Genomic DNA, 17,435 nt, shown 5'->3' on the forward strand with positions numbered 1-17,435 from the left:
TTTATGGTGCAGGAGCTATTCAAGATTCTGGTAATTTTCAGAAGCTTTAAATATGGTGCAGTTTAAACACCATGTACCCATCAAACAACATTAAGCAATCAATTACAGTCTGATGCTATTCGCATATTACTTTAACGATAACACTGAGCAAAGCCGATATGCACATATGTTTTGTGCCCAGGGATGAAAAAGTCTGACTTTCTACAGAAATAGTGGGGATAAAATATCTTGCTATGCCTCGCATTATGAATCATTGTGTTTTCAATTGGCAACAATGATTTGTTCTGCTAAATTGACCAGTTTTAAAGTATTTTTTACAACCTATTTATTCTTGTGTTGCACAGTCATAATACTTTAACCCATCAGCTTTCTGTGTAATGAGTATATAGCAAGGTTTTTACAATTTTAAGGTGTTTTCATTGTATTGATTTGCGCGTTGTGCTTTTATGGTTAACTTGTACAGTTACTGAATAAAGAAGTTTGATGACATAACAAGGTTGACTGGCTATGACACATGGAAACCCCCTCTTTTGCTGAGTAACTGGGGCTACATTTAAGGGTGAATGGATTTAGGGACATTCTGCTACCCAGTCGGGCAAACAGCCCTTATGGAACTCAGTTTTCATACAGATGGGATTTGTTCCCTAGACCCCAGAATCTCGTGTAGTTGGTCGGACTTGCTTGCTTCACCCACTTGTTACACTGGGAGAGGGGTTAACACATTTTCCAAAGATGCTTGTAGCTGCACAACCACCACTCTGAAATTCATGGTTTTGTGCCTTTTTTATTGTTTTCAAATGCTTTTGGAGCAGATTAAATAGGTAATTCACGAGAAATACAAGGAGGCGATTTAGAGGTTGGTAGAGCGGAAGCACCTCCACAACTCGCCATGCTCCAGTCCCACTAAACCCGCGGTTTCATTGCTTTATTTAAAGATGCCGAAAGTACTGGGTTTAGATCAGTAAAGGCTTTGCTGGCTCAACTAGAGTAAACACTTGGCCTGATAGGCTGTCTACTTCAGGGCCCTCAAGTCAAAGTGAATGTCCACCCACCATATTTACACAATGCAAGGTACTCCCCAGTATGAAACACGCAGAATGACCCCAAAGAACAGGGAGAAAGGTACATGCACGTAAGGACCATTGTGTTTTGTTGTTAAAAAATGAGTTTCTATATTGTGAAGTTTTCTTAAAACAATCAAAAAAAACTTTCCAGAGTGGGCACAACAAACATTGCGCCTCCGTGGTAAAGTTGAGTGCTTTCAGTGGACCACTGCATGGCTGAAAGTACAAATATCCTTGTATGTAAATTAGGCAGATGGTCCACCATCAGGAGAGCTAAAAACCATAGGCTACACTGATCTTGTTCAAATTGACCAGTTCTATGATTATTTTTATTTTGTGTGTCTTCTAAATCATGCCCACTGCAAGCCCTCATCAATAGCCATTGAAAGCCTTTCAGATCTCAAATGTCCCACTCTACTACTTTATCATGTCTGTAGGTACATTCAAATGGTCCTATCAAATCTATTAAATAAACGTAGCTAATGAAAATCCCCCTGTGCTTCTCACTGTGTGGGGGTCTAATATCTGTTTAGGCTGTAGTGTGGTGCATTCCACAAGGTAGAAATACATAAATTAAATTAGAACGAAATGCGTTAAATACATAAAAAAGATTGAAAAAAAGCTAAGCCAGAGGCTGCATTGGAGAAAAATTTGAAGGGATTTCACATTCCAGTATATTTCACTTACTATATTGGTGATTCAAATAATGTGGTGGAAAAGTTGTTTTTCAAATTTAGCTGATCTTTTTAGAATAACAATAAATTAAAACCCATTATTTATGTATTGCCCAGGCAGCAAATATACTGTTTCTTCGAGACATGCTGTATCTACTCTGTGGGCTTATATCACACCCATTGTTGTGGATTTGACTGCCAGCCTATCATTTCAAAAAGCTTTGTGCATGTGGATAATCCTGACTTTGCTGTCCCTCCTTTTGGTGTTTCGGTTGCGCCAACAGAGCAGTGACCTATTACTTGTTTTCTTTCACTTGTGGCTATTTCAGTTAATGTGCGTGTAGTTGCTTTCTAATCTGACCTTGTTTGGAGAATGTTCTCTTTTGTTCCTTCCTATTTTCTGTACTCACGTTTTGGGGTTAATAAGGCTTTGGCTTCTTTACGTTGTTTCCAACCCAGCATGTGTTTTAGGTATGTGAGCTTTTGTTCTGCCTTAACTGTGACATTATGTGCACATCGGGCTGTGTTTTTTTAATCTTAAATCTGTAGCCCCAATTGCTTTCGAACTTAAAAGAAAACACTTGTGGTGAACTTATCACTGTATTGTTCGAGTCTGCGTGGATTTACCAGCCCTTTCAAAACAAACCTTCATTATATGGTTTTATTGTGCACCAGCATATTTCTATTTCTTTTTGTGCCTCCTCGTTGCTAAAAGTACATTTTTGGGGGTTAACAAGGCTTTCACTTGTTTACGTTGCTGTAATAAAGAAGGAGAGGTCTGGTTATTACAAAACGAGACATAGCTATCTGCTGATGTGTGAGATGCGTGCTGCAATCTGCACCACTCAGTCACTTGTGCTACATCCCAGTGTTTGAAGTGTGCCATTAGACTAACCCTCTCTTTCAGTAAATATTTGGAAAATTCTGTAATCTTTCTGCCATTTCCTCCTGATCAAATAATACAGGAGCGATGAAAAAGGCTAATGGGTGACTAATATTCACAATTATTAGGAAAACTTAAGGTATCGCTCATTGATAAATGGATGAAAAATCATGGAATTTTAACGGATGCCATTTAGAGGTGCTTAAAAATTTGATAATTAAAAAAGTAACTACGTTGAAAGCAAAATGCGTGCACAGCAGAATACACTTTGAATCAAAGTATTTCAAATAATACTATATTTACAGGACATGTTAGTGTACAGTTTGCAGAGTGTATAATTGCTATAATACTGGTACCCATCAGCAGTGTCTATGTTGGTATGTTCATGCACACAGTATTCAAAATACAATTATCTGTGTCCTATGTGTGTGAGTGCTGTTTGATGTGAAACACCTCCCCCAGTTTTTTCTAGAGGTTCTCCTGAAGGTACTCAGTGTGCAATGGTATACCCTTTGTCTTTACATATGTGGGAAAATTGTCACTGCAATTATGTGGGAGATATCATTTGTGGAGATTGGGGTACGTTGTTAACCCATCCCCTTCTGAACCCAAAGAGAACTGAACACATCCTTGTTGTTAGAAAGAAAATAATGTTCAATGTTTTTGTTTATAAATGGGAGACAACACACTTATTAAGGAGATTCTTTAGTAAACAGAGAGGGAGATGTACAATGAAGTGGCGGAGCGTGTCGTTAGCCTCCTGGGCTTAACGACACGCTCCGCCACTTTGGAAACGAAGTCTGCACCGTATTTACAAGGATGTGGTGCAGCCTTGCCTTTCCCCCTGTGATGGCGCTAAGTTTAAGAACTTAGCACCAACGCAGGCACCCTTGCACCAGAGTGCAAGGGAGTCTGCGTGCAAGGGAGAATTGGTTATCTGTAGGAAGGTGTCCCTTCCTGCACTTAATCAATCCTAAAATGCCATTTTGTAACTTCCATGTGTGCTGCTTCATGCAGCACACATGAAAATTACAAAATTACATTTTTTAAAAAGGTTTGTTTATGTACAGGAAGGGACACCTTCCTCTACACTAACGAAAAATGGCATTTTGCTTTTTCCATGGTTGCTGCACAAGGCAGCACACATGTAAAAAGCAAAAATGAGGAGAAATAATGCATTACTCCGTATTTAACCAACTTAAGACCAGGATGTTCTTGGGCTTAATTTTGGCAATGCTTCCTATGTACGCCACCCTTGTACATAGGGGGCAGCATCAAACACAATGGGTGTTGAGATGGAATGCCCACCACAACATCCACTGCACGCCCCTTTCACGCTAAACATAGCGTGAAAGGGTGCCTTATGTACAAGGCAGCAATAAGTCACGTTAAGTGGCTTAACGCTAACTTGTACATAAACCAAAGCCTCTATCACCACAGGAACGTCACAAAAAGTGACGCTCCCGGCAAAAGGGGCTTGTACATATGCCCCAGTGTTTTTTGTTTATTTAAAAAGAGCATAGTCTATATTCTAGTCTATTTCCTTTCAGGCAAACAGCACTTCAAAGGCATGTAAATACATGTTGTTTGCTGCCACCTACTGGTCATATATTCACTGTTTAGCTTTGTGAAGCTCTGTGTGTGTGTGTGTGTGTGTGTATAATTTAACCCCTTGGCTGCTGCCGTCGGCCAACGGTCAACACGTGCACTACCTTGGTAGTGCTGCGAACGTCCGTTTGCCGACGGTGCCCCACCCGTTTTTCGAATGTTCAGCACTGGAGCTGAACGTTCAACGCAGGCAAGGTGTTAAACAGGATCGTGCTCAGTTCTGGCTCATAATATTTGATGCAGTTTTGCTTTTCTGAACTTCGTACTGTGCAGAATGCTACTTAAAACAATCTCAAAGAGACCTGTCTGAAATCACCCAGGCCCAGCCTCGATGTTATCGCTTTAGATGAGTAAATTAAAAAAAAAACTTTAAAGAAGAAAAACACATGTAAAATGCTTTCAGAAACGTTTTAAGTTTCACTTTTAAAAGAGCATTAGGTGCCGAGAGAAAGACAAGCAACGTTTTGGATAATTTCAGAAATGTGTTGCTTTTTCTTTGAGGAGGGCAATGTGAGAATTGTCAAACATAAGACCACGTAAAAGCTTCTCAGAAAATGTAATGTTAGCACATTGGATAGTGCTCACTAATGCCCATCATTTTTTTTCTGTTTGACGCTTTTATCAGAATGGAAAACATGATAAAACCGATGTGGCTCTGATTAGTAAAATGGGTAATTTTACTCTGTCATTGTGACCAAGAACAAGAGAGAATACATTTATTTAGTTCATTTGGCTTAACTCTGGTGAGCAGGGTGTTTCCTGAAATTTTACCTGCCCCCCTCCACATTTTTTTATCAAATCTCGCCTAAGCAGCACTTGCAATGTCTCTTCAAGACATGCTATATTCAGAATATGGGCATTAAGCTCTGTCCATCTTTTTAAATGGCTCCTGTTACTATCCCTTGTAAATGGTGGCTTTTCATTGGTTAATAGGCTTCGTAGTCCCTCCTTACTACTTCCTTTTCCCTCATTGTAACCTCCCATAAGGACACCCCCTGACCCCTGTTACATGTCTTGTTACTCCATATGTTATTTATTAGTTGGGACACACTCTATTCTCCATTTTGCTTCTCTAACCTCAAGAACTGCACGCAACTGCGCTTCCTCCCTGACTTTTCCTCCTCTCCGTTTACTCCCTCTCTTCTATTTTTGCCATGCCAGTGATGTCAGACATTTTGTTCGAGGCCGTTTCGCAGCTTGATTTGTCAGCGGTGGCCCAGATTGCTTTAAAGTTCCCAAAAAAATGGACCGCATTGTGTCTCTTTGTATTCAGCTAAGAGAGTCTTCTATGGCATCTGTGCCAGCAATCTGAGCCACCGCTGACAAACCAAGCTGCGGAACAGCCTCAAACAAAATATCCGACATCGCTGGCCTGGCAAAAATTGCTCCATGAAAGCTTAACTAAGCTTCCATTTACCGCCAACAAGCATAACTACTGCAATGGTAGAAGTATCGGCCAATTGGCGCTAGTCATGATACTTACATTTTAACTTGGATCTTTTTGCCTGCAGCACTTGAATTGCTTACTCAAATCGATCAGATAAACCAGTCTACGCCCTGAAGAGAATCCCATAATTTTATTGTATTGTATTGTTTTGTATTGTAATTGCATTTATATAGCGCTTACAACCCCTGACGAGGCGTCAAACGCTTTTTCGGCGAGTAGCACGCTACTCCCGGACCCTTAAAGGATTAGTGTTGAATTAGTATAGTGAAACATGCAAGTACATTTTAAGTGGTGGATAGGTTTGTCAGTTAATTGGATTTCGAATGATAGCAGAAGGATAGAGGAGGACAAAGGTTTGTATTTATATAGCGCTTGTTGACGCACGCTGTTCAGGAAGCCTACAAAGGATTAGTGGTGAATTAATATGGTGAAATATGAAGTCATTTCAGTGGTGGATATTAGCCAGTTACTTGGAGTGAGCAGGATAGTGGAGGGATAAAAGGGGAAGAAAGATTTGCATCCATATAGCACTTGTTACCCCTGATGGGTGTTGAAGCGCTTTTCTGGCGAGTAGCACGCCACTTCGGAACCCATAAAGGATTACTGTTGAAAATTAGTATAGTAAAAAAATATGAAGTAATTTGAGTAGTGGATATGTTATTCAGTTATTTGGGTAGTATATTAGTATAGTTTAGTATGGAATTTGAGAAGTGAACGTGTTAGTCTGTTAATTTCGATTGAAAAGGATAGTGGAGGGATAAAAGAGTGAAGGATTATTTATTTATTTATTTTTTAGCTCTTAGCAGTTGGAGGAGACTTTTGGATTAGTAAAAAGGAGTTTTGTAGGGGAGGACTCAGAGGAAAGAGTTTAGAAAGGTTTGTTTTAGGGGATCAGTATAGTAAAAGAGGTGACAGATGATGCAAGGAGGGGTAGAGTAGGAGAGTGTCTAGAAAGGGTTATTTTGGGGATCATAGTAGTGGTATGGGGTTTGGGATAAATGAGAGAGTGGATGTAGAGGATATATTGATATACGTATAGGATGAGAGATAGGGTAGTGCATTGGAAGGAGTAGTAGAAGAAGTTTGAGGTGAGTCAGAAGCTTGGGCTAGAAGATATATTGAGCGAAGTATAGGCTGAGAAATAGGGTAGTGCATTGGAAATGCTAAATTAGAAGAAAGTGATAAATATAAAGATCCATAATTACATTGAAAGTATATAGATACATAAAGGAGCTAAGTATATGTATTTTAAAGATATTGATAGAGGCACAGGATGAGAAATAGGGTAGTGCATTGGATATGCTTTTTCAGGAGAAAAGTAACAGACACACTGATCCAAGTACATGGAAGGTACATAGATGCACAATGGAAGTATGTACTTGTAGACCAAAGATGATTTTTTTAATTATTATTATTATTATTATTATTTTCTCTCACCAACATAATTATTTTACTTGTTTATACAAAGTAATACACAAAGATAGGTACATATCTATAGTGAAAAAAATGCTTGTCTACAGAGGGATATGCTGGAAATTTCTGTTTGCGTATGGTGCTTATGTGGGGAAGAGCCAAATCTTGAGTAGTTTTCTGGAGATAAGGGGGTTGCCAGTGGACCTTATGTTGGGGGGTAAAGAGTTCCATAGTTTGGCTGCTTGAACAGAGAAGGATGTGTCACCCATGTTTTTTTTTTCTTGTATGGTGGCATTTTGAGACGAGATGCTCCTTTAGCCGCATGCGCGCTAGCGGAATTCTGCTCGAGTGCTGAGATTTTTAAAAACGCATGTTTCATGACGAGCTGGGCTCGTCATGAGCGTAGCAGGAGGCTACCTCATGACGAGCCCAGCTCGTCATGAGCGTCGAAGGGGTTAGAGAAGAGGTTCCTTTGTTGAATGTATTTGGTGATTTTATTCCTGATGAAGAGTGGTCCCATTCCATGTATTGCTTTGTGGGTGATACAAAGCAGCTTGAGCGTGGATCTTCTGGCAACCGGTAACCAATGCAGGGTTTTCAAGGCAGGGGAGATGTGGTCTCGCGGTTTGATATGCAAGAGTATTCTGGCACCCGAGTTCTGAATCCGTTGTAGTCTTTTCATGGTCGTTAAAGTTGATCCGTGGTAGAGGCTATTGGTGTAATCGAGTTTGGACAGAACAAGGGAGATGGTTGCTTGGAGCTTGTGTGGAAATCCCGAATGAGGGAAAATTCGTCGCAGCATTTTTATAGAAGCAAAGCTTGATCTTGCTAGTTTATCCACTTGGGCATTCATCGACAGCTTGGAGTCCATGGTTATTCCGAGGTTTCTTACTTCCTTAGATACTTTAGGCAGTGATCTCAGTTCATCAGGCCATGCAGCAAGCGGGTTGTAATGTTTCCAATCGCCACAAATGAGTATTTCAGTTTTTGAAGCATTCAATTTGAGATGGCTCCAGGTCATCCACTGATCCACGGCTCTGAGACAGCTGAAAATTGGTGATGTTCCAATGTCTTTGGGGCATTCCAGTAGAAGGAGAATTTGCATGTCATCTGCATAGTTATAACACGTGTGGTGAAATTTATTGATTAGTACTGGTAATGACTTCATGTAGATGTTGAAAAGCATGGGCGAGATGATAGAACCTTGAGGGACCCCTGCTTTTGTGGAGTACGGTTTGGACGAGAAAGGAGGGGTATGGATGACATTAGTTCTGTTTTGAAGGTAGGACGCGATCCAGTCTAGAGCAGTTCCCTCTATTTCGGCTTCATGGAGTCTTTGTTTCAGAGTGTCATGGTCAACCGTGTCAAAGGTAGCTGAGAGGTCCGAGAGGAGTAGCGCAGCAACCCAGTTGCGGTCAACTGTATTCTTTAGGTCATTCCAGATGGCAAGGAGGGCAGATTCAGTGCCTCTTCCTGGTCGCAATCCTGTTTCGGAAGTCTGAAAGTATGTCATTCTCTTCAATGAATTGTGACATCTGGGTGAATGCTGCTCTTTCTATCAGTTTGCCCAGGAACGGTCCATTTGTAATGGGTCTGTAGTTGTCAGGATTCAGCGGGTCCAAATTGTTTTCTTCACTAAAGGGCGTATGTGTGACTTTTTGAGTTCTTCTGGAAATATTCCAGTAGTTAAGGAATCGTTGATGATTCTTCTTACTGGAGTGGCAGCAGAGGTTGTTAAAAGAATTGTCTTGAAAGTGTGTGGCAGACAAGGGTCAGAAGGGCTGTCGGCAGGCCTGCTTGCTTTGACCAGGTCCATAAATTAATCGTGTGAAATGTGTTGGAAGGAACTGAGAGGCTTGATTAGAGCATTCTTGGATTGTTGTTTTGTACAAGGGTTAGTGCTGGTGCTTTGTTTCTGTTTCAAGTACGATTTCAACAAGTCTGCTTTGTCCCTGTAATGATTTGCCACTTTGTGAAATCTTGAGTAACAGGATGAGTTCCTTCTAGGCAATTTGGTTAGCGAAATTCATTGAGTATTTTATAGAATTCTTTAATTGCACATTTAGCGTTTTGAATTCTGTCTGAATAGTACCTTTTCTTAGCTTATTTGGTAGCAGACTTGTATATTCTGTTAATTTTCTGTAGGTGAAGTTTGTCTTGTTTGACGTTTGTTTTGAGCCAGGTACGTTGCAGCTTTCTAATTTGTTGTTTTATGTCTTTTATTTCTATGTTTCTCCAAGGCGCTTTTTTTCTTTTGTTCTGTTGTGTGGTTTTGAGTGGTATCAGGATGGCAAAAGCTTCCTGTAACCACTCATATAGATTTTGAACAGAATTTATGGTGTCCAGAATTGTACTGGATGTTAGTTGTGTTTCCAAGTGTTCCAAATTGAGTTTGTTCCACGGCCGATAGGTGGATGGATGGAAGGTAGTTTTAGGTGAGTCGCTTAGCGTTGTTTTATGTTGGAAGGCAAGCAAGTGGTGGTCTGACCACGTGACTGGAGTTATAGTTTGAAAGGTAACTAGTTCAGTATTAGCAAAAATGACATCTAGGATATGTCCAGCGGTTTGTGTCGGATTGTGGACAATCTGATGCAGGTTCAGTGCGTCTAGGCAGGTGATTAAAGTTTTTGGATGGGTCATATTGGGTTTATCAAACCAAATGTTAAGGTCACCCAGAACGCATAGGTTGGAGTGTATTGTTATCAGGTTTGAAACTGTGTCTAGAAGTGCATCTGGGAATGTTGCCTTGCTAGGTGGAGGTCTGTAACGGAGCATAAAGTTACAGGAGGAAGACGGTGTAGGATTGCATCTTGTTACAAGAGCCTCACAATTCTTTATGGAGATGTTGTCAATTTTAGTGATATGTATTGTTTGCCTGAATACAACAGCTAGACCACCTCCTTTTTTGGCTATACGATTTGGGGTGATTATTTGATAGCCTAGAGGAATGACTTCATGCAAGACTGGAGCCATATCTTCTACCAACCATGATTCGGTTATGAATAGTATGTCTGATTTTGCCTCGGTGAGAAGGTCGTAGATGTGATGCTTGTTTTTAGAGAGGGATCAAGCATTTATTAGTAGACAGTTTAGTGAGTGGCCTTTGGTGATAGTGGGACTTTGTTTGGTAGAAGAGTGCTCAGTATTGTGTGGGTTTGTAGCAGGTGTGTTTTTAGTGCTGGAATTAGCTGTATCAGGATAGCAATCGTGTAGCTGTTCTGTATCGTGTTCCTCATCCAGCATACTAAGAAGGCATTTTGATGGGTCTGCATGTGTATGTGTTGGGGATGGTGTTTGAGAGTGAGTTGGAGTGCTGTGTTGCTTTTGTGGTGTAACATTGTTGTGAAGTAGACACGGAGAAGCAAAGTTGTGAGGTGTGGCATGTTGCTTATATTTTTTGAGTGTGTTTAAGGCGGAAGGTGTATGAGTCAGGGGAGGTGGTGCAGCATGTGGGTCATGTAGTATTGTTCTAAATTGTCCAATGGATGAGATGAGGTTAGAAGAGAGGTGCTGTATTGCTGTATCTGTGTTAGGTGTGGTGAAATGAGCAGCAAATAAATGCCTCAAGCCAATATCAATTGCATTGTTGGTTCATAGTCTGTTAAATTAATGTTGCAGCATTTGAAATGTGTCAGCTAGGACACTTCTTGTTCGTATTCAGGATATGGGTATGAAACTCCGCCCACTTTCTGCACATCTTTTGAATTGCCTCCTGTCACTGTCCAATGTAAATGGTTGCTTTTCATTGATCAATAGGCTTAGTAGTCCCTCCTTAGCACCACCTTTTCTCTTCTTGTAACCTGTAAAATATTTTTTTCTATTTCTTTGCTTTTTAAGCAATCACGGCACCCATGCTTTTGCTTAAAGATGTTTAAAGCTAAATCACGAGTGCCGCAATCTATTTGCAATGCAATAGTCTCTCATTTCTGAAAGTTTGAGCTATTGGTGTCGCATTATTATTATCAACACCCATAGCTCAAACTTTCAGTAATGCGACACCTACTGCCTTGCACATGCTTGTTATAAAATGTATTTAATGCATTTACCCTGCCCAGCCATTTTGCCCCAACGTGGGTGAAAAAGACAGGAGGGCTTATTCATGAGCCCCTTCTGACAGTTTCACCCCCGACAGTGTGTCAGTTTCTTGAGGCACTTGCAACTTGATTCTCATGGGAGTAGCACAGTGAAATCCGTGAAATCCATCAGATTTCACTGCGACAATTGTAGGACGGCACTGCATCAGTACCTTACTGCCTGCCTCATGGCACAGTGACACAGGGATTGGCTGGCCCCGTGCATTGCTGGAGTTGTGTCATGCTTGTGACACAATTGCAGCAATGCGTGACTTTAGCTCTGACAGAAATGTCAGGATTCCAGACGTATCTGTCATTAATTGCTATATGGAGCGCTGTACAGTGCATACAGCGCATCCATAGTGTCACTAGAAGGGCGTTGTGAAAAGTGTTGTAATGCTGTTTTGTAGCAGCGCTGCAACACTTTTCAAGAATGAGGCCCAGGAATGCGCCCTATCTTATTGATGGTGCGCATTCCTGCCCTGTAGTTTTGTCGCAGGGCAGTGCAGCAACATTCTTTGCAGCGCTGTCCTGCACCAAAAACTGTTGAAATGTGGCCCCATGACTTTGCACCATTTTTAAGACCAGCTATTTTCTGGTCTTAAAAAACTGCCTCTAACTGCAGTTAAAGTCCGTTTTTTTGGTCTTGCTCCATACAAGGAATTCGTTGTAAATATGGCGAAGTGGGCTTTGAAGCCGTTTTTGCATGGGATCACCTACCTTGCATCTCATTTTCATTAACTAACTCTAACAGAAGTGGCGATCTTTAAAATGCACGTTTTTGCCTGAAAACTGCAGCTAACTGAGGTTAGCAACAGCTTGTACGAATGGCAATAAAAAAATTGCCGCCGTACCATCAAAAAAGTGCTGTAACGGTCGGCGGCAACTCCTTGTTCATATACTCCACTGTCTTTCTGAGAGGCAGAGGTGCATTTTTCTTTCTCTTCTGTACATTTGTCCTAAATAATATTGAATAAATTCTGGCGTTCTCTGCTTTCATAGTAAGTAGCCAGTGAGCGTTGCAAAGAGCAGAGCACTCTTGTGTTTGTGTAAATAAAATACTAATTGATGGTCTTTTTTTTTCCCTCTTTCTTTATTGATTTTGAATTACAAAACAATAATACACAAAAGAAAACAAAGTACCAACAGAAAGGACACTCCATCTTGATTGCCTGTACATTGTTCAGCTATAGAAACAATACTGTAAAATAAATAAAAACAAAAAAAACAAAACAAAAAAAACAAAATATAGACATTAACAGTCGTAATTGCGCCACCATTCAGTCGCTATCAAATATATCAGTCCACACATCAGAACTGCAGCTCTCTTAATACAAATACCGACAGTTGGAATTACGACCAGACTTCCTACAGCTATACAATACAAAACTTAATAAACCAAAATAATTATCTACCCCCAGAACAAAAAGAAAAGAGACAATATTATGAAGTCCAGTAATGTGTGTCCATTGCCGGCACCCCCCAACTTGCCCATAAGGTCCAGATGTATCCCACTTCGATGGCACCTCAACTATACGCCTCACTCTCTCCAACTGCACACGTAAAGGAGCCTACTCTGCCCTACTGAGCAAATACAATCGAAAGGGTTCCCAAATGTCCCTAGGTCTCGAACTGACCGGTAGCTCTTCAGCGTATGTATTGAGATTATCACGGCAATAGACTAAATCTGCCAGCCATGCCTTGAGTGTGGGCCTGGACCATCACCCCCATGCAATAGCCACTTTGCGCGCCGCCAAAAGCAATGCCAACCTTGTAAAGATGCCAGTCACTCTGCGAATCTGGGGCACACAACAGAGTAGACATACCAATCAATCAATCAATCAATGACACTTGTAAAGCGCGCTACATACCCGTAGGGTCTCAAGGCGCTGCGTAGGGTCTCAAGGCGCTGAGTGGATTACACTGTACATCCACAGCAACCATCTCCTGTATACTCCCCACCACTTCACTCCAGAACCTACTCACTGCCCGACAACCCCACGCCAGATGCATCATCCGCGCCATCCATTCCGCATCGAACACAACATGCAGTCCCATGCAATCCATACTTGTGCAGCCGCACCGGCGTAAAGTACACTTGGTGTATACATTTTAAATGTATAATTCGGAGGTTCCCATTCATACTAAGTTTTCCTGTCATGGTACATATATATTTCCAATTATCCTCCGTGATATCATTCGGCAGACATTCATTCCATCGCTCCCAGCTCTTATCTGGCCCCGCCACAGTTTCTTCCTCAATTAATTTATATAGTCTGGAGACCAGCTTTTTGTTGGTGGGAGTGGAAATCACAAGCTGTAGTGCCCGCAGCTCGGGGGGTTCTAGTGGATATGTGATGTTATGCCCCTTGGCCACGTGTCGCAATCTGTGCACTGCGAAGCGAAACAGGAGCGATTGGTGATTGACATACTTCAGCGATTCCGACGTGATGATCGACCCCTGTGGGTAAAGATCCCACATGTACACAATGCCAGCTTCCCATAATAGTTTCATAGAGGGACCCTCATGTGTGACCGATAGAGCGGCATGGTGCTCCAGGGGCATGAGTGGTGCATATAACGGCAGTTTCCGCGCTAAGCGCCCTATATTTCTCCATGCCATCACCGTTGCATTGATCGCATTCATCTCTGACCTCGGAGTGCCACGTGTTTGGTGAGTGATGATACTATGTAGCGATATTGGAGCAGAGTCTCCCTCTTCAACCGCAACATGTGGGGTAAAAGCATGTGGTCTGTACCAGTTGCTAATTGATGGTCTAAGTGAGTGACCCCATTAGAAGCATTGGCCCTGCTTGATATTCACTCACTAGCTTTGCCCGACTCTGTAGACAAGTTATTAATAGGAGTTACCTTGGCAGAGAACTTTGAATGGGGTCCACAGTTGGACAAAGCAAGGCTTAGATTAAGACAGACAGTGGGTGGTATAATGAAGCTGTATAGATCTTCAGTTTTTAAAGCTGCCGCCCCGAGGGTGGAAATCTACAAAGCCCAAGCGAGGAGTGCCACACTTTACGGGGTGGAGCTGTGGGGGCATTGTCCTACTGGCAATTTGACAAAGGTGGAGAATAACTTAATGCACCAGTTATTAGGCCTACCCGGCAGCACCCCCCTAATTCCCCTTTGCATGGACCTCGGATTGAGGCCGCTTGATGAAGAAATTGCCCCGAGACCCCTAACTTTCTGGTGGAGGATGTAGGTGACTCCAGAGCTGTCTGCCTTTAGGGCTGAACTATCTGAGTTTTTATCCATTTGCACTATAAAGAAAATCCCATGGCTCTGCCACATAAGGGATCTCGCCCTCGAGCTGGGCAAGCCGGACCTCTGGAGTACGCCCGAGACTTTCCAGGCTGGACCTAGTTAATTCTTACGGAGTCGTCAAGCTAAGGTCCATCCGAGAAAGCACATCAAGTGGCCAACTGCAGAATTCCTAGTGGTAAAGGATGTTACAGCAGGGAAACCTTTTTAGATTTTGTTCAACCCTCCCGGGCTAGGAAACTATATATGCAACTGAGGTTGGGGACTTTCGCACTGGCGGCTCACACCAACGAATGGGCGAGAGACAATACAGGTGAATGTCCTGCATGTAATTATAAGGCGGAGTCCGAATCACATGTTTTGCTCCTCTGCCCTGCCTATCGGTTGCCGCGCAAGCGTTGGTTAATCCAACTATGTAAGAATTTAGGGGAAGTGCGTACCATAGAGGCTTATGGAGTTTTAAAGAATGACACTCTCCCACTAATTGTCTTCTCTGTATCGCGTTTCCTAATCTGTATGTGGCACACTCGTCGTGCCTACCTAAAGTAGATCCCAGGGGGTTGAAGATCTGCATGAACTGGTGAAGGGCGAGCATGTCTGTATCCAGGCCCTATGCCTTGCATCGCTGTCCTACAGTCCTATTTTACCATAAAACTTTAGTATAACCAAAAGAAATTACAAAAACAAAATTACTTTTATAATGGTTGGTTGTTTTTAATATTTTGTACATGATGTTGTATTTTAACTGCCCTATGTTATATACATATATTTTTACATCACTGCTGTACCTATGTAATGTGCACCTTAGGCCCTTTCATTGGTGGGTTAATTATTATACATTAAGATCATTGTCAATAGTTAGTGCTTTTTAAACCAGATGTGTATACTGTTTGTTTTATTTGATGCACTTTAATGCCCCCAGAGGCCGAAATAAAGTATTAATGGTTATAAATGCATTTGATGTTGTGAACACACTCCAGGGGACGACTATATTCTATCCTGGAAAAGGGCATGAAAACGGTGCCTAATTTGTGCTAGTGGTTTCCGAGGTTGGGCACCAGCACTTAATTATCAGCACCTGTACCTATCATAGTCTGCCACATGACAGAACAGATTTTTAATTCAGAGAAGATTTTTAATTCAGAGAAGAACACAACAAATGTTGTTTTTTAATTCAATATTCATATAGAACAACTAATACCTGCTGCCTCAGTCATTCATTTGACTTTGAGGTCCTGAAACTGTCTGAATTGTCACACTTGTTGGAAAGTGACTTGTTAGTTATGCCGTTACTGTCATTGATAGCAGCAATAGGAAGTGAAGCGGAAGTGGCATGCTGACTATATCCCTGGCACTTTTTTATTTTTATTTTACAAATTAAGCACTACATGAAAAGCAATATTTGTTGGATTACATTAGGAAAAAGAGACTATATCAGCATTGCAGTGATATTCTGTGCTGATTTATGCAGGGAAAATAAAATATTCGCGTTTCAGAACTGCATTAATCATTCTCAGAATTACTGTAAACGGTGTCCAACGCAACTGGAATATTACAAGGCATCACGCCACTTCTGAATACACTTTTGTTCACAGTGGTGGCGGGCCAGCAAAAAGGCCAGAACGCTTCTCTACCCTCGGAGATGCCACGAACGGTGCAGAGTAGTGCAGTCTGCCCTCTCTGGAGAAATCTAGGGGCATATTATCAAGCACGTAGTTAAGATTATCGCAACTTTAGAGGCAGAAAAACTGCCGCTAGAGCGGCGATAATGGTCTTGATAATATGCCATAGAGAATTCCAATAGAAGCCCATGAAGCCAATGTTCACACCAGAACATGGGCTTTTATGGGAATTCACAAGGGCATATTATCAAGCACATTATCACCGCTTTAGCAGCAGTTTTCTGACGCTAAAGCGGCGATATTCTTAACTCCGTTTCTTGATAATATGCCCCCTAGTCCCAATTTGATTTGAAAATCGAGGGGGATGTGCGGCTCGTCAGTTCTATATGAAGGGTTTTAAAAGTAACTACAATAACTACCGTAGAATAGAGAAAACGACGAAAACAAAACATTGGCTTTGCCACTGCTTGTTAAAACCTGGGCTCAGTTTTGTTTGCGGTCGTGTTTGAAAACTCTTTATGTAAGGCAGATACGGTATGTCGTGCATGGGTTAATGTGTTCTGAAAGGTGGACTTTTGAACTATCCTATTGAATCTATTGAAAATAGCAGTCTTGGTAAACAAAGGTGTGCTTTGCACTGGCACTTGGGGAATGCTGACTAGGGGGACACGAGATTGGCTTTTTGATTGGATGCGGGACTCTAACGAGACTTACAACAAAACAATATTGAATGTTTAAATGAAGCCTGTAGATGAGCCGAGCTGTTTTCCTGTGTAAGGCGTTCATGCTGCCGTCCCATAACTGTTCAGCGGTGCCTAGAATTCAGCTTTTGGTGAGTCTGATGCTGTTTCTACCTGTATTTACGACTTATCAAGAAACCATGTGGTTGGGGCGAGTGAAGGATTGCTGAAATAATTTGCTAAACTAAACACTGGCGAATTATTTGGCAAAACATTTAAGTGGGAAACATTAGATCAAATAAAAAGGTAATGGTCACTAAGATGTGAATGCGATAAGCAAATGGCGAACAGGAAACATACATTTATAAAAGTAGTGTAACCAATGCGGAAAAAAACCATGGGTTCGACTCACAAAAGTTTTTTTTTTTTTTTTAAAGCTGAAATTTGGTACAGATGGGTATTTGATTCATTTTCAGAAAGTCGTTATTTTCAGATTTATAAACAATTCAGTGTTTGTTGATGATTTCCCTAGTTTCTAATTTGTAACAGGCGTACATGCATACTTTGAAAGGAAATTAACCAACATTTCGCGATGTCAGAAACGTCCACGACCACCCTAGTCAACCTTGGGTTTTCTAAAAGCTGAAATTCCATTATACGGGTAGACTTTCCGTATTAGCAAATCCCAATCACAG

At 41.5% G+C, this 17,435-nt stretch overlaps 1 protein-coding gene across 6 annotated transcripts in view; it reads left to right on the forward strand.

Moving 5' to 3' along the window:
• The window catches only part of LOC144781940 (cytochrome P450 2G1-like), a 591,590-nt gene that overhangs the window by 181,781 nt on the left and 392,374 nt on the right, over window positions 1-17,435 (forward strand). The window contains exon 1 of one of the 6 annotated variants that reach the window (XM_078661031.1): window positions 16,774-16,892. The exons of the other annotated variants lie outside the window; for them this stretch is intronic. The gene's annotated coding sequence lies outside the window, so the exon portion shown is untranslated. Of the gene's footprint in view, window positions 1-16,773; window positions 16,893-17,435 lie in introns of those variants that run through there. 6 annotated transcript variants of the gene reach the window in all.

The sequence above is a fragment of the Lissotriton helveticus genome, chromosome 9 (assembly GCF_964261635.1).
Source record: "Lissotriton helveticus chromosome 9, aLisHel1.1, whole genome shotgun sequence".
Taxonomy (NCBI): Eukaryota; Metazoa; Chordata; class Amphibia; order Caudata; family Salamandridae; genus Lissotriton; species Lissotriton helveticus.